This window comes from Sus scrofa, chromosome 8 (genome assembly GCF_000003025.6).
Source record: "Sus scrofa isolate TJ Tabasco breed Duroc chromosome 8, Sscrofa11.1, whole genome shotgun sequence".
Taxonomy (NCBI): Eukaryota; Metazoa; Chordata; class Mammalia; order Artiodactyla; family Suidae; genus Sus; species Sus scrofa.
Window position 1 is genome coordinate 105728315 of NC_010450.4, and position 17989 is coordinate 105746303.

Genomic DNA, 17989 nt, shown 5'->3' on the forward strand with positions numbered 1-17989 from the left:
TAGTGGCAACCAATATCAGATAGTCATTAGTCCAAAATGATTTTTTTTCTGTCCTGTTATCATTTCTCACTCCCTGGAGGCTCAAGGTCACAAGGTCTGAGTGAATGAAAGTGGGTTTGAGGGGAGTTTTACCATAGGGTCCCAGCCTTCTCCATTCCAAGCTAGAAAAGTGAAGTCTCAGTAAGAAGTCTTTCGCACATCTTCAGAAGTAATTACTTGATCCCTCCTTGTCATGCTTTTGTGATTCTTTTTATTTTTATTTTTAATTTTTGGCTGTGCCCTCAGCATGCGGAACTTCCCAGGGCAGGGATCAAGCTGCCTCACAGCAGCGACAATGCCATTCCTTAACCACTAGGCTACCAGGGAACTCCTGGCTTTTGTGATTCTTCAAAGTTCCTCTCACCTCAAATCTGTGCATCTTTCAACTGCAATTCTGCAGATATGGATACTTCCAGTTAGCTGGCCTAGAATGGTGTTTTATTAACCCTGGATTCTCTGCAGTCCACCCCTGCTAAAGCTGCTTCTAGGTTTTCAGTGTCTTTATGCACAAAAGATGGATATTTTTACTCTTTTCCTTATTCTTTTTGTTTATGTGCTCAAGATATAATTAATCTGCCCTCCTTTTCTATGCCTCGCCACTAGATTCATACTTACTTTTCCTTTCCTAGTTCTTTTCAGACATATATAATTGAAATAAAAGATGCCAATATTTCTTTCCCACTGAGAGGCAGTTTCCCCTCCATGATGCCATCATTTATCTGACAATCTCCTAGCTCAATGTGTTGAGTGCTTCAAAATACATTTATTTCCTTTCTCTACTTCCTTCTCCCCTACCTCCCATTCCCTGAGGGAAAATTTGGAAACTTTTATCTCTACCACCTCTGCCCCAACTCTTAGGTTTGGGAACATGTAAGAGCACTTACTAGGGCTTCCCTTATAGTATATCCCCTTTTCTTCTAGGTTTTATATTTTGTTTTCTAAGACTATCAGTCCATTAAAATAGGACTTGAAATTTAGAGAGATGCACATATTTTGTCTGTGTCTGTATATATGTGGTATTTATCAATATTATTATATATTTATCAGTATCATTCTTTCTGTTTTTCATTGTTTCCATCAAGTTTGAGTTTAGTTTCTTTTGTTATTTGGATGGTATTTGTTTTGTTTTTCTTTTTTTCTTTCCAGAGGCAAAGTGCACTTTATTACTCATACAATAGCAGTGGCCAGAGTTTCATTGTTTTTCTTATAACAGTTCCCCCAAACCCAGTTCCTGCAGGGTGACACAAAGAGGGTCAAGTGGAACATGCACATGTGGGGCTGCCTTATAGGTAAGGAACTCTGAGCTTTGGGAACACAAGTAAATGGTAATGAGCCTTTGTATAGCAAAGCTGATTGCTATACAAATATTCTTGAAAATATGGTCCAGAGCAAAGACAGTCTGTTCACAAGACATGCAGCAATGCAAGAGGCCCTTAGACCCAAACCTCCTTCCATGCAATTTCCTCTCTCTCCTCCCTAAACACCCCTCTAGGAAACTTTTACTATCTGATAACCCTCTTTAGTTGTGATTGTCTACAAACTTTAGGTTACTCCCTTTCATTTTCTGAAGATTTCTAAAAAAATCAGTGTATCGATTCCTCTTTTATACAATGGGCTTTTAGTTCCATGATTTCTTTTCCTTCATGATCTTAACCTTGACTCTATTTTCTGATTATTTGTGAAACTGAACATCACTTCAAATGATAGGTCTTTGATAGTATTTTCTTTCAGATGCTTTGGGTATCCTTCTTTTAATTTTATATATGTATGTATAAATTTATTTACTTATATTAAGGTATAATTGACATAAAACATTATATTAGTTTCAGGCATACAAGATAGTAATTTATATATATATACAAGATAGTATATACAAGTGCATACAATATACAAGTACATACAAGATATATATACAAGATAGTAATTTATATATATTGTTAAATGATCCTTATTCCCTTACAGGTGTATATAAAGTATACTATTCTAAATTCTAGTATGGCAAATAGAATTGATATCCACTTTCTTTCCTTGTTTTCCTTTTAGTTAAGCTGTTCTTTCTGTTAGAGATTGAAATTTTTTTTATAACCACTAGGTTCCTAATTTTACCATGCTATGACTTAGGCATATGTATTTTTTATCCATCTGCCTGAAAAATAGATAATCCCTTCTAGTCTGCACACTCACATTTTTCTTTTACTTAGTAATTATTACTGCTGTTATTGGTTTAATTATTATTACTCTTCCATGTCGTTAGCCCTTCCCCCCAATTTGGACCTGTTATTTCATTTTTTAATTTTTTATTTTATTTTATTTTTATCTTTTCTAGGGCCACACCTACGGCATATGGAGGTTCCCAGGCTAGGGGTCTAAGCAGAGCTGTAGCCACCGGCCTATGCCACAGCCACAGCACTGCAGGATCCTAGCCGTGTCTGTGACCTACACCATAGCTCATGGCAACACCGGATCCTTAACCCACTGAGCAAGGCCAGGGATCGAACCCGCAACCTCATGGTTCCCAGTCGAATTCGTTAACCACTGAGCCACGACAGAAGCTCCAAGGACTTGTTATTTTAGATATCCTGTTTCTTGTCTTCTCCCATAAGCTCTCTATCTCAGTATGTGTTTATACTGTGAGGTATTTTTTTGAACTTAAACTTTCAGACCAATAACATGAGTCTTAAGAGTAACATGCCTCCCTTAATACATTTATTGATTTCTTTAGTTTGCTAAGATAGACTTTGCTCCAGAGTGTCTTATTTTCATGTGATACATTGAATCTTCTTAAGTGCTTTATTATTTGATTACTTGGATGTTTGTACAGCTGACTCTAAGCAATTATATACCTTTGATTTTTGTGTTCTGAAATTTCTGCCTCACCTTGTCTATTAGATTCTTTTACATAGGTTATTTTTTTAATCTGTAAATTCATTTTGGCTCATATCTGGCTACTACGGTATTCTTTTCAGGATCCCATCAGTCGTGAAAGGCAAAGAAACCTTGGTTTTATGAATGGAAATTTAAATAAATGACCAAGATGGCCTAAATGTTCCCCTCGACTTGACTCAACTTTAGACAATCTTCCCCTTCATCAAAGACCCCTGATCTCCCTTTTATAAGAGCAGTTATCTTAGGAAATTTGTAATTGTAAATTCTTTTGGTGCTTCTTTCTAAAAGTTTCTTACCGTTTTTACAACCCAGGAATGTCTCTCTTCAAGGCTTAGGAGCCGTTCTTTGAAATGTAACCATCAAGGCTGCTAGCATCTGTGGTAGTACAGGAGCCTAACTTAGGAATCTAGGAAGCCTTCTGGTGTACATTTTTTGTCTCCATGGTGGGGAAGACAGAGCTCACCAGTCAATCTCCCTTGGGGCTTTAGAGAATGAAGGACACTCATTCTCCTCATAAGGGGTCTCCTGTCAATACATGTGAATATCAAGCTTGTACCTAGATCTGCCACTTTTCAGTTAGGTGGTTTCCTCTAGATACACGCCTGAAGCTATTTGTATGTTTAGCCAAACTGTTGCCTGTTCACATCAAGCATGTAATTTTTAAATTATCAAAGTGGCTAAAAATGTTTATAACTATTTTAACATGAAAAAAACCTACCAAGTAAAAATGCGATTTCCTACTCTATAATTCTTTTGCTACAATACTATTTGTTCAGGGTTTTGTCATATAAATGCAGACTTTTGTTTTGATTTGTGCAAATGTAGAATCATGCTAATCATATTTTTCTGTATCTTGTTATTTTTACTCCCTGTTTTATCTTGGATATATTTAATTTCCAAAATGTTAAAAAATTGGTACTTTTGAGGTCCTTATAAAATTTAAAAAAGGTTGTACACATAGTTACTGAATCTCCTGAAAGAAATGGAACCTAGAGACAAGGAAAAAAGTGTGCTTTCTTGGAAGACTTTACGAACATTCACTTCCAACAGAGTTTTCCCTTTGAGGGACTTTTAAATTCAGTGGTAACACTGGAAGTTATGGACAATGTTATTAAACTATAGGTGAATTGGTTGAAAATAAACTAACTGATATGACAAACTGATCATAATGACAAATTACACAACATGACAAATTGGTCAAAAATGAGTATTTCAGTCATTGGTTTCCAGTTATTCATAATTCTGCACATGGAGATGCTTTTGCACTTTTTATGCACCTTTAAGTATTTTCACCTTTTTAACCAAATTTGGGGGAGGGGGTAATGATATTTTTTGTGGATTCTGGTGGGTTTGAAAATTTTGTATGTGTTTCTTAGTGTTTTGGCTCAATTTTCTTCTCTAATCAGGCCACTGAATGTGCGTTGAGATTGCATATAGTTCCTTCTATAGCTTCAATCTTGAAAGCGGAAATTGAAAGTGTAGCAATATAATTGCATGGAAGTGTAAAAATTAGGTTTAAGATGTTTCTGGAAAACCCTACATTAGAGTAAATTACATATGTAATGAGAAAAGAGACAACATGATCAAAATATATGAAATAAATTCATTGACAGAAGACTAATTTTGAAATTCAAAAACTCTAGAAAATAGGAAATGTTACCCAAATGATATTTAAAGATTTGAAATTTGCCTTTAGACACATCATCTGGAGCTAGAAATAAAATTGAAAATTAAGCTAAACAAAACAAGCATTATAGTTAAAAGAATTTTTTAAAAGTAGAAGGAAGAGACATACAAAAGAGGTATCTGAGTTGCAGCTACCTCTGTGCACAAAGTTAACAATTGCGAAAGGAAGTGATTAGTGTCTGAAATAGATTTGTCATTTCAGCTAAATCATTTATGCCTTTATCAGCCACCTCAAATTTGTTCTTGCATATAAATCTCTTAGCCGTGAGCATGCATGATGCCTAACTGTCCATGAGTAACCTTAAGTTTATTGTCTGTTTCTGTGGAAGTAAGAAGATTGTCTCTATCATCTATTAAAAAAAACGGAGTATAAATTCAACTTTCCATAGGACAAACTTGGCTATTGTTTGATATATGATTTGAAGTAATAAAATATATTTTATTTGTGGCTTATGCATAGATATTATCTTCACAGAAAAAGTTACATAGCCCCCCAAAAAGGAAATTAAAATTAAATTCCTTGGAAACATTATGCTTTCAGATACTAAAAGGAGCAGATTTAACTCACGTTTATTCTTTGTCTTTTGTCAGTCGTAGCAGAAGCTCCTATTATCGGCCTTTGTGCTCTTGTTTCCTTCCAGCCTCTCTAACTGGCAGCACATCACAGAGCAGGCACAGGACTAACAATGGAACTATTCTGGGCAACACTGTCATTAAGAGACACACTGCAATTTCCAAAGAAGTCTCCTTTTAGAAACAAGGAAAAAAAAATCTCTTTAACTGTAGGAGAAATGAACTGGTTCCCTTAAACTGAAAGACAGCGTTAAAGAAAAATGATCTTTCCTTAAAAACCAGTTATTCTGAGAAATCATTGACTATTTAAATGAGATTCAATTTCTGAAAGGTCATCAATGAGAAATTTTTCCTTTCTGAAAACAATTTTACTTCCAACAAACCAGGTATAACAGAAAATGACACTTATTCTCATAAGAAATATATACTTTTAAGTATCCAACATATTTAAACTTGTCTTCTTAATGTAAATAAAATGTGGAAAGGCAGGTCTCTCTTTATGTTGGTCCTATTGTTTTAGTGCAGTAAGCTAAGATGGCAAAGAAAATATTTCATTCTGTACTAAGCAAACAGTAACCTAGAAAACTTTAAGGAAAAATGAAGTGCAGTTCACTAGTGGGTCTTGGAATAGTGTCTACATAATATCAATAAAGCATGTTTATATACTAAGAATGTAGCTTCTCATTTTCATCTTATTTTTTATCACACTCAATTCTCAAGTCCTTGCAAATCTTCACTCTATTGTAGAAAATATTTTTAGGAATGTAGTTTATCACTTTGACTTTCTTGAGAAATCAAATAGGGAAGGTCTCATGCAAAATGATCTCTAATTAAGAAGAAAATGGACCAACTAGAAGAATGTAAAAAATGACAATATCACTGAGTAAGTCTCAGGCCTCTATGAAAGGACACTGGTTAGAAAATCTTCTCTGGGAAATAATATCAGCTTGAGTAAAATGACTTTGTTCGATTAAAAGAGGAGAATCAATTAGATTCAAGTTTAGTAACTCTTCATTTAGAAAGTGTGTGTATACTCCAATATAGTTGGGTAGATTGATAGATATAAGCCCTGTACTCTAATTCCATAGTGACTGAAATCTATCTTGATTATTGAAAATCAGAAAATAAAAAGAGTCAAGAAAATAATAGTATTTGCCTATCTTAGCAACTTCTCAGGATTATGTGTTAGATACTTGAGTTATTCCACCAAAAACCCGAATAAGCTCAGAACTTAATTTTCTTCACAAATTTGTTCAGTATATTGAGTCCATTTGAAAGTCCTCAGAAATGTCACCAGCCTGAACTAGTCCCAAATACAAACACTATCTGAGCTCTGCTTTCGGAGGGACTTTTCAATTCAGTCTGGTTTTCCTTGTAGAAAACCATTTTGTACTGCACTTGTATGAAAGTGTGAATGTACCTCTTTAAACAATTACTTTACTAGAAGTGTTTATGTATGACCCAAATTTCGATCTTTAACTTTAAAAACTTTGGAACATATAGAAATACTTTATCATAGTAGATTAGATAATAGGACAAGGTATTAAATTATTATTATTTTTTCTTTTTAGGGCTGCACCCATGGCACATGGAGGTTCCTAGGCTAGGGATCATATCGGAGCTGTAACTGCCAGCCTACACCACAGCCACAGCAATGCAGGATCGGAGCCACATCTGTGACCTACACCACAGCTCACGGTAATGCCATCTCCTTAATCCACTGAGCAAGGCCAGGGATTGAACCTGCATCCTCATGGATACCAGTCAGATTCGTTTTTGCTAAGCCACGATGGGAACTCCCCAAAATTAATGTTTTAAAATAAGCATGTGGCAGGCAAAACTTCTAACTCCATGCTTTTAAAATTATTGAAAATATCCCCACCTGTATTTTTATGTTCTGTAAGATTGTGTAGTCATTCCAGTGCAGGTTCTAACAGACTTATTGTTGGGTGGAAATGTCAACGACTAGGACTAGCACTGCTCTGGGAGACTTTTGAGGGTAGAAGTAGTCCCCTTTCCTGGAAGGCTCACTGGAGCTGGGCTTTAAATAAGACAGAGGATCTGAAGCCTGCTCTAGCCTGAAGGAAATAAACCAGAGAGCCATGAACAGAGGAAGCGTGCTGTGTTTTGGACTCAGTATGGGACCCAAACATGTTTCACAATGTGATCCTTCTCAGAAAACTAATAAAACTGTGAAAGTCTTATGTCTATATTTCAAAGATGCATCAAACTTAAATTTCACAAGTAGACTCAACAGCTTGGTTTGGAGCATTGCTGCTATTTATAATGCCAACTTGCTCTTTCTCAAAACTGTGACTTCTGAAATTGTCTAAATTATACAACGTAGCATGACCTTTAGAATAACTAATAATAATATTCCATAATGGTACAACTTTTCCTGAAGAAAGAAATCTAGCCTCTATAGGAGTCCTTGAAAAGCCCCTAAGTACTAAATTGCAGAAACTGAAGGAGCAACTTCTAACATAAATGCATTCTGTAAATCATTTGGAAAACTTTCACTGAAAGGATTTACAGAACACAGGAAATACACATTCCAGGATATACAAAGGTTAGAGCAGCCTCTCAGTCTGAGGAAGGTAACACTGTTCACAGTTTTCAGCTTTCTGACATATGAAATGTCACCTTGAATATGAAGTTTCAAATTGAACAGAATGAAGCCCCCAAACAGCTTAGCATATCACAGGATGTGGTACCAGATGCTGGTAAAATTTTGGATCTTTACAGGGCTAGATGAGTAGTAACAAATAGAACACCACAAGGTAAGTTACTATGTTAGATTTTAATATAAGAGGGGGAAGAATGTGGCTGGGATAGGAAAACATACATATTTCACTCTGTATAAAAGCTAAGCTAGGATGCACTGTGAACTGTGTTGTGTGAATACGGCGGTGGGGGGGGGGATTTCTCTCACATCAGAGACAGGGGAAGGAGGCCACAGTGGTTGAATTTTTATAATAGAAATCACCAGATTATTAGCTGTGTTTGTCTGCTGGCTGCAGAGTAAGTGGCTTCTGTTTCCTTGGGGCTGATTTGGGAAATAAAGGATTTTCAAATAAACCTGTTCGTTGAACTTAAATGTGTGCACTTATATGAATTTTTAAAAAATAGACATCCATGCTAATTGTAAACAGTTTCTCATCAATGCATATTTCCAAGTATAAGTAATTTTAAAAATGTATTTTACACTTAATATGATATGAATGACAAAGATGAATATCCTGAAAGTCTTAGGACTCTTCCCAAATTTTGCTTAAGTTTAAAACGAGTAAGAATGCTTGAGTAGAAACAAATTACATTTGCATAAATAAAGATGACTCTGGAAAAGTTGATTCTAAAAAATATCATTTAACAAATATATAGTATTATAATATAAAAATATATTTTTCAAATTGCAAATATAGTTGATATTTAAAACCAGTTAATGTGGAGAGACAAAGTCCACTCACTGCAAATACATACATACATCATCACATACATACATGGTAGGCATAATATGTTTAAACTGCACAGTTAAAAGGAATGCATAATTTCTAGAACTAAACTGTAGGTAGTAAAAGTAGGAAATGGACTCCTGTAAGAATCAAATAAAGTTTCTGAGGTTAGGGTTTTAATACTCAAATAGATATTAGGCATATGATTTTATTGCTCAAACTTATACCATATGGGCAACAGGTGTATCCCTGAGTAAGTCAAGAATTCGCTCTCTATCCCATCTGGGGATGGGAGCCTGCACAACTGTGCCCACTGGAATCTGGAAACTGAATGTAGGTAGGCATGTAAGCAGAGACATGAAAGGATGTAAACTCATCAAGGAGGTGTTTGACCTTCATGCTTGACTCATTGCTGTGGAGCTTGGTATTAAGCTACCTCCGTGGTTCTGGGAGAGTGAGTCAAGAAATAGGCATAAAACTAGTTCAGAAGAGTTGAAACCCACAGGGCCCTGGTGAAAGCAACTTGAAATCTGGCTTGGACAACCCAGAGTTTTCAAAGTACTTATAGAAAACAATCCTCACTGAAAATAAATTTATGACCAGATAAGTTTAAAACCATGTAGCATAAAAACTTGAGAATTTATTCTCCATGAACTGGCGGTAAGAAATAATCAAATCACATTATTCAAGTGGAAGAAGATTGACTTTTTGATGCCAAACTGCATATTCATTAATGAGAAATGACTTTTTGATGCCACACTGCATATTCATTAATGAGAAAATAAAAAACAGTCCCCTTGATAATTGTCAACCTGATGAAGTAGCAGCAGTGGTTAAGGTTTTAGTCAGGTTGAGTAAGATTTTACGGGTCTGAGGTTCAGCTCTGCCACCTTTTAAACATAAAAGGATAACACACATAAGTTGGCCAAATTTTAAGTTTATGGCTTAATGAATATTTAAAAGTGAATACTTCTACATTATGAAATAGAGTATTAGAATAAACCAAGAAACCTCTCACCTACACACCTTTCCATTCAATAACTAACCATGAAAAATGTTATTAAATCTTATACTATATTTATTTTGCCTACTATTGCACCTTGTAAAAATGGGATCTTTTGTGTCTATCTTTATTCACTGAACATAATGACTATCAGATACATCCATGTTGTGTATGGCGTTAATTCATTCTCATTGCTATACAATATTCTATTGTATTATCATTTCATAATTTAATTATGATGTCCACTCTTCAAGAATATTTGGGTTTCTTCCTTTTTTTGTCTATTACAAACAGTGTTACTAAAAACATTCTTGTACACATAGTTTGGTGAACATATGTATTCCCATTTCTGTTGGGTATACACTTATAACTGGAATGGCTAAATTATAGAGTGCACATATATTGAGCTTTAGCAGATACTGGCAAACAGTATTCCAAAATGTTTTTGTCTCACCAACAGTGTATAACAATCCCAGTTGCTCCACATCCTTGCCAATATTTCAAAATGTTAGGCTCTTTAATTTTTCCATCCTACTGGGTAAGAAGTGATATTTCATTGTTGTTTTAACGTGCTTTTCCCTGATAAATGTTGCAATATATTGAAGTTCTTATTAACCATTTGGATATCCTCTTTTATAAAATGCTTTTTTCAACTGGTTTTTTGAATTTTTTTCTTCTGTGTGGCTTTCTTTTTTTTTTTTTTTTTTTTTTTTTTTTGGTTTTTGGTTTCTCGTGGATGGCCGCATTTTACCTGTCGATTTGTGGAAGGTTTTCCCATATTTTGGATAGATGTTGTTTTTTGGTTACATGCATGAAAATATTTCCTCTTACCCATGGATTGCATTTTCACTTTTTTAGTGGAGTCTTTTGAGAAGCAGAAATGTTTAACTTTAGTGAATTTGCATGTATCAATATTTTATTTATACTTAGGACTTTTTGTGTCCTACTTAAAAAAACAGTTCTGGGCTAATGAGAACAAATGAATAAGCTATAAAATCATGGTTTTACCTTTAAAACCATCAGAGAACTTAGGATAAATAGAAATCTAAATGTTTCAAGGAGTGAGTAACCCATCCTAGGAGAGGAAAGGGACTCATAGGTGTTTTCTTCTTTGCACATATGGTGAGAAAAGAGTGACCTGTGATGGAATAGTTAAGAAACCAGAACCTTTAAAAAATTCTAATGGCTGCATATGGCCTGACATGACTAATTAGTATCCCAAAGAACCTCAGTTTGTGCCCAGGCTCTAACTATTTCACATAAGGCCTTCACTGAGTGCATAATAGCAGTGCATTAAATGTCCTTGGAAGACAGAAGAGCTGATAGAATATTTCTTAGAGCCATGGGACCATCACCAGGTATGCAGTAGGTTAGGAACAGGGCAAGATAACTGAATTCGAGTTCTCTCAGCTACACAAGGTCACTGAATGCATGGAAGTAGTGAGTTGAAGACTGGGGGCAGCGTAAAAGGGCTGAGAAAGCCCCTCAAGTTGTCCAGGGTTTTCTCTGAGTAACTGAAGGATGGGAACAGGCCTTGAAAAATTTTCCGGGGGTACGCAAGTGTTTCATCAAATTCAAGCAGATGCTCTTTGCTGGGAAAAGGGTAGGATAGCTGAAAGAAATCCCCCAATGACATCGGACCTGTATTTAGTTAGAATTAGAGCCCATGGTAGGCTAAGAACAATGTAGCAAGTGGAGAAAGATTTCGTAAAGGTGAAAAGCTAGGGTCAGGGCTGGAAGAAAAAGTCCCCAGTCACCTAGAAGGGTGTATGCTAGACTGTAAACAGAAAGGGACCTCTAATACTCCAGAAAACTAGCTACCAAACTGGAAAGCAGAGAGATCTTTGGAATATTACCAGTGCTCAAATCCCAAGCCATGCTGAGGGGATTATTCTGATCATAAAATATTAGAATCCAGTGAGGTTGATCTACCAAAGTCTGCAACAAAGCCCAGAACCAGCAGAAGCACATGTTATATAGATACCTTCTATCACTCTTGAAGCAGTTTAAAAGAGGAAGAAACATGTCCTTTTTTGGGTTTAAGTATCATTGATTTTAATCTATATTTTTCTTTGACACAAACGTGCAATATACAATGAAATTTATGAAGTGCCCAATGAAACAAGAACATGTGAGTCATAAACAATAGAGGGAAAACAGTCAATAGAAGTTAATCTGTGGATGTTTTAGACATTAATATTGCAAGACAAGGATTTTAAAATAATTATTATGATCTAGTAGAAAAGTGGGAAAATGCATAATTAAGTAAATGTGGAATTTCAACAGAAACATGTCTGAAAAGCAAAGATAAGGAAAAGAAATCTTTAAAGTAGCTGGAGATAAGAAGATATCTTCCACTCTAGGGAACAATGATGTCAAAAGATGGCTAATTATGAATACTGGAATAAAATTAAGGTAAAATCTTTAAGGTACAGAAGAAAAAAAATCAGATTTTTTTCAGAATTCCATATTAAATGAAATATTCTATAAAAATAAAGGTAAATAAAAATATTTTCAAAATCAAAGGCTGAAAAATTTTAACACCAGCACGGCAACTTAAAATTTAAAGGGGGTCCTCTAGGCTTGATGAAAAATTTTTCTTAAAGACCTTTGGCTATTTAAAGTAAATGTAATGAAAATGTATATTTGCATCCTGTGTAGAATTAAAATATACCAACAAGACACAAAGGTCAGTGGTGAAATGGGTTACATCTTTTTGAAGTGATATAATATTATTTAATGTTATGTGATCAGGATGTATAAAACCACATTTATTTGTCTTTTAATATTTTTCTTGAAAATATGTTTCCATTTTTTAATACTACAGTATGACATATTTTTCTCATATTCAGCCCAAACTATTTCTACTTTATAATTTTTGATGGTATTATAAGTATAATTAAAATTTCATTTTCTATTTTTTTATGCTCTGATAAACTGAATGTATTATTTTATTTTTTATTTTTATTTTATTTTTTTATATAATGGTTTTTATTTTTTCCATTATAGCTAGTTTACAGTGTTCTGTCAATTTTCTACTGTACAGTATGCTGACCCAGTTACACACACATGTACCCATACTATTTTCTCACATTATCATGCTCCATCATAAGTGATTAGACATAGTACTCCGTGCTACACAGCAGGATCTCATTGTTAATCCATTCCAAAGGCAATAGTCAGCATCTATTAATACCCCAAGCTCCCAACCCATTCCACTCCTTCCTCCTCTCCCTCCCCTTGGCAAGCATAAATCTATTCTCCAAGTCCATGATTTACTTTTCTGTGGAAAGTTTCATTTGTGCCCTATATTAGATTCCAGATATAAATCATATCATATGGTATTTGTCTTTCTCTTTTTGACTTACTTTACTCAGTATGAGAGTCTCTAGTTCCATCTATGTTGCTGCAAATGGCATTATTTTGTTCCTTTTTATAGCTGAGTAGTATTCTATGGTATATATATACCACATCTTCCTAATCCAGTCATCTGTCGATGGACATTTGGGTTGTTTCCATGTCTTGGCTATTGTGAATAGAGCTTCAATGAACATGCGGGTTCATGTGTCTTTTTCAAGGAAAGTTTTCTGGATATATGCCCAGGAGTGGGATTGCTGGGTCATATGGTAGTTCTATACTTAGTTTGCTGAGGTACCTCCATACTGATCTCCATAGTGGTTGTACCAGCTTACATTCCCACCAATAATGCAGGAGGGTTCCCTTTTCTCCACACACCCTTCAGCATTTGTTATTTGTGGACTTCTTAATGATGGCCATTCTGACTGGTGTGAGGTGGTATCTCGTGGTAGTTTTGAATTGCATTTATCTAATAATCAGGGATGTCGAGCATTTTTTCATGTGTTTGTTGGCCATCTGTATATCTTCCTTGGAGAAATGTCTATTCAGGTCTTTTGCCCATTTTTCCATTGGGTTGTTGGCTTTTTTGCTGTTGAGTTGTATAAGTTGTTTATATAGTCTAGAGATTAAGCCCTTGTCAGCTGCATCATTTGACACTATTTTCTCCCATTCTGTAAGTTGTCTTTTTGGTTTCCTTTTCTGTGCAAAAGCTTGTCAGTTTGATTAGGTCCCATTGGTTTAGTTTTGCTTTTATTTCTGTTGCTTTGGGAGACTGACCTGAGAAAATATTCATATGGTTGATATCAGAGCATGTTTTGCCTATGTTTTCTTCCAGGAGTTTGATGGTGTCTTGTCTTATATTTAAGTCTTTGAGCCATTTTGAGTTTATTTTGGTGCATGGTGTGAGGGTGTGTTCTAGTTTCATTGCTTTGCATGCAGCTGTCCAGGTTTCCCAGCAATACTTGCTGAAAACACTGTCTTTTTTCCCATTTTATGTTCTTGCCTCCTTTGTCAAAGATTAATTGACCATAGGTGTCTGGGTTTATTCCTGAGATCTCTATTCTGTTCCATTTGTCTGTATGTCTGTTTTGATACCAAGGAGGCAAGTATTGCTGGGAAACGAATGATGCTTTTTTTTGTTTTGTTTTGTTTTTTAGCTTGCCCTGCCCCCTACCTTTTAAAACAGTTTTATTGTAAAAGATCACACAGTTGTTCAGAAACATGCACCAGCTTATTGGCGTGACTTAAACGGTATAAAATTCATATTTTAATTCTTAGAAAAATGTTACCTGGTTATGATGTATTTTTCTATATTACTGGTTTCACTTGGCAAGCATTTAATTTAGGACATTTACTGTTTATAGTTAGGAGAGAGATTGTTCTGTGATAATGCATTCTAATGATATTCTTACGTAGTTTTGGTTTTAAGTTCATGCTTTTTTCATAGAACATATTGGGAAGTACCATCTCTCTTTCTGTTCTCTGGAAATTTTGTATAAGATTCCTTTTTTCCCTCATAAATAGTATTTGGAAGAATGTATTGGTGAATCCATCTCTGTCAAGGGGCTTCTTTGGGTCAATAGATTTTAGTAACATTCATTTTTGAAATATATATTAAATTAATTTGAGTTTTTAACCTCTGTCAGCTGCAATAAGGTAAGGATTTTATTTTATTTGGGGGGAGACATCTATTTTAGATAATTTTTCAAATTTACTATCCTAAAGGTGTTCATATTTTTGTCTTTTTTTTTGGTTTTGGCTTTGTTTTTGCTATTTTAGGGTAGCACCCATGGCATATGGAGGTTCCCAGGCTAGGGGTCAAATAGGAGCTGTAGCTACCGACCTATGCCACAGGCACAGCAATGCAGGATCTGAGACATGTCTGCAACCTTCAACACAGCTCAAGGCAACGCTAGATCCTTAACCCACTGAAAAATGCTGTGGATTGAACCTGTGTCCTCATGGATCCTAATGGGGTTCATTAACTGCTGAGCCATGAAGGGAACTCCTATGTTGTATTTTTGATGTTGCATCTGTAGTGAGGTCCCCTTTTATGTCCCTTGTACTAAAGTTGTATTTTCTTTTTTGTCTTTATCAGTCATGCTAAATATTGGTAGATTTTAATAATCTTTTCAAAAGTGTCAATTTTTTAAAAAAATAGCATTTTTATTAAAAAATAGTTGACTTACAATGTTGTATTTGTTTCTGATGTATAGCAAAATGATATTTTCATATTCTTTTCCAGTATAGTTTTATTTTAGGATATTGAATATAGATTCCCGTGCTATACATTGTTTATCTATTTTATGTATAGTGGTGTAAATTCCTAATTTATCCCTCCCCTTCCCCCTTTCTCTTTTGATAACCATAAATTTATTTTCTGTGTCTGTGAGCCTCTTTCTTTCTTGTAAATCAGTTCATTTATATAGTATTTTAGAGTCCACATATGATTAATATCATACAGTATTTGTCTTTCTTTCTCAGTTAACTCCACTTAGTGTGATAATCACTGGGTCAATTCATGTTACTGCAAATGACATTATTTCATTATTTTTTTATGGCTGAGTAGTGTTCTGCTGTATATGTATACTACATCTTCTTTATCTTTTTGGGGTCTGTCAATGGGCATTTAGGTTACTTCCATATTTTGGCTATTGTGACTAGTGCTGCTATGAACATAGGGGTAAATGCATCTTTTCAAATTATAGTTTTGTCCAGATATATGCCCAGGGGTAGGATTGCTGGATCATGTGGCAATTCTATTTTTAGTTTTTAAAGTAATTTCCATACTGTTCTCTGTAGTGGTTGCACTAATTTACATTTCCACCAACAATGTGGGAGGGTCCTCTTTTTTCCACACCCTCTCCGGCATTTTCAAAAAACCAATTTTATCTCTTGATTTTTATGTGCTTTTTTATATTTTAACATTTTTTTCTTTCTTTGTTTTATATTTATTTCTCCCCTCTTTATTTCTTAGGTTTTAATACGATAAAAATTACATAACTTACCCCATTGCTCCCATGTATAGACCAATTATAGTCCCATATAGTTTATGTTTTTCTGATCTAAATCATTTACTCTTTATAGGTAATGCAACTGGGATATGTGGTTAATTGAAAAATAATTTAAAGGTGGTGGTAAAACTTACAGAAGCATACTTTAAGCCTTCATTTTTTTCCAAAATATATAAATACAAATGGAATTTATAGCTGCACTTGGTTGAATAATGTCCCTCAAAAATTCATATCCATTCACAACATGGGAATGTTACCTTATTTGGAAACAGGGTTTTTGAAGATGTCATCTCATTAAAATGAGGCCATACTCAATTACGGTGGACCCTAATCCAACAACTAATGTCCATTTAAGAAGAGACAAGGACAGACACATGGAACAAAGAGGGGGTGGAAGGAATCACGTGAAGAGGAGTCAGAGATTAGAGGATCTACAAACTAAGGAACACAAAGGATTCCTGGAAACACCCAGCAACTGGGAGAGAAGTGTGGACTGGATTCTCCCTGAGCACCTCCAAAAAGGAAACAAGATCTCAGACTAACAGCCTCTCAAAAAAACAAATGAAAAGTTTGCATTTTTTATTTGTTTTGCCACCAGGTTTGTTGTACTTTGCTGTACTTTGTTACAGCAGCTCTCAGAAACTCTGCCTTGGCTAATCGCTTGATAATGGATGAAAGCGTTTTCTTTGATTTGGTTTCACTCACTAGAATCCCAAAGAGCATGTTTTCACTTAAATTGCAGTTTCCATTTTTAATCTTTTAAAGTGAAGCATTGGAATGCAGAACTTACTGAGGTTTTTATGATTCTTCTCCCCACACTGACCCCAATCTTTTATTGTGGTCTGGCTTGTGACTATTTTGGAAACAATTTTAAAATACACACTTACATTTACCTAATGTTGCTAAATAGTTCAACTTAAGTTTTATAAAGACAACTGTCTTTTTTCACATTAATAATTTTTAATCTTCATAATGTTTACTTAAACAAATAGGGTTTGAAGCAAGTGCAACTGAGTATAAACATGCAACTGCTGAGAACTGACTTGCTTTGCTCATCCACCTGCTGTGAGCATCAGTTGGGGCCTCACAGCAGAATGGAGAATAATTTGAATCCAGAAAGTCTGTTTATTGGAAAAGACAAATCTATTTTGGTTTTATTGCACTTTATTATTTTACTTTATTGCTGTTTCTTCTTTCCGTCATACGCTGTTTTGGTAATATGCCTATGAACCAGGTGGAAGTAGATAGAAAGGAGGGAGGTGGGCAAGAAGCAGGGATGGGGAAGGAAAAATAGGCCTATGGGTGATTTTCTAGTGCAGTTATTGATGTCAAATCTTTAATTCCAGGCTATCTTTCTCAAGCCACTTATCTTTCTTCTGATCTGCTTTTCTCAGTAGTAGGTGATATAAAGCAAGAACACAAACATTGTTTTAGCAATATAAGAGGAACAAAAATAGCTAGGAAGGTAAATAGTTTCCAGGATGAGACCTAAACTCCAAATATGTGCCAGATAAGTTGGGACTGTACTTTTTCCCTCTAGTGTAGATCTGATGGTATAAAAATACCTTAAAGTCAGGGAATGTTTCTTTTTTATTGAACAAATGATAGAAAAAATATCCTCAGCACTTAATCTATGCCAGGAAATGTTCTACTCACTTCATTGTTCTTAATTTATTTAACTCCCCCAATAATGTTTGATTAGATATTATTTATTAATCCACATTTTATAGATTACTGAAACATAAGTTTTAGTAACATACTCATTCTCAGCTTAAGAGACTGAGCTGGTATATAAACCAAGACCTTAAGATGATCATTCTCTATGCCTTCTTATGTAACTTCAGACAAAGTGATGAGCACAGGGTAATGCTCATTTGATATTAATTGATACAGTAGTGGATTGAAGGATGACCCCTCTAAAAATATGTCCGTGTCTTAACTTTCAGAACCTGTAAAATTTACCTTGTTTGAAAAAAAGG

At 34.9% G+C, this 17989-nt stretch overlaps 1 long non-coding RNA gene across 1 annotated transcript in view; it reads left to right on the top strand.

Annotated features, from left to right (window-relative positions):
• The window catches only part of LOC110262168, a 30174-nt gene extending 13530 nt beyond the window's left edge, over positions 1-16644 (top strand). Inside the window, exon 3 of the long non-coding RNA XR_002346823.1 lies at positions 16283-16644. This is a non-coding gene — a long non-coding RNA (uncharacterized LOC110262168). The remainder of the gene's footprint in view (positions 1-16282) is intronic.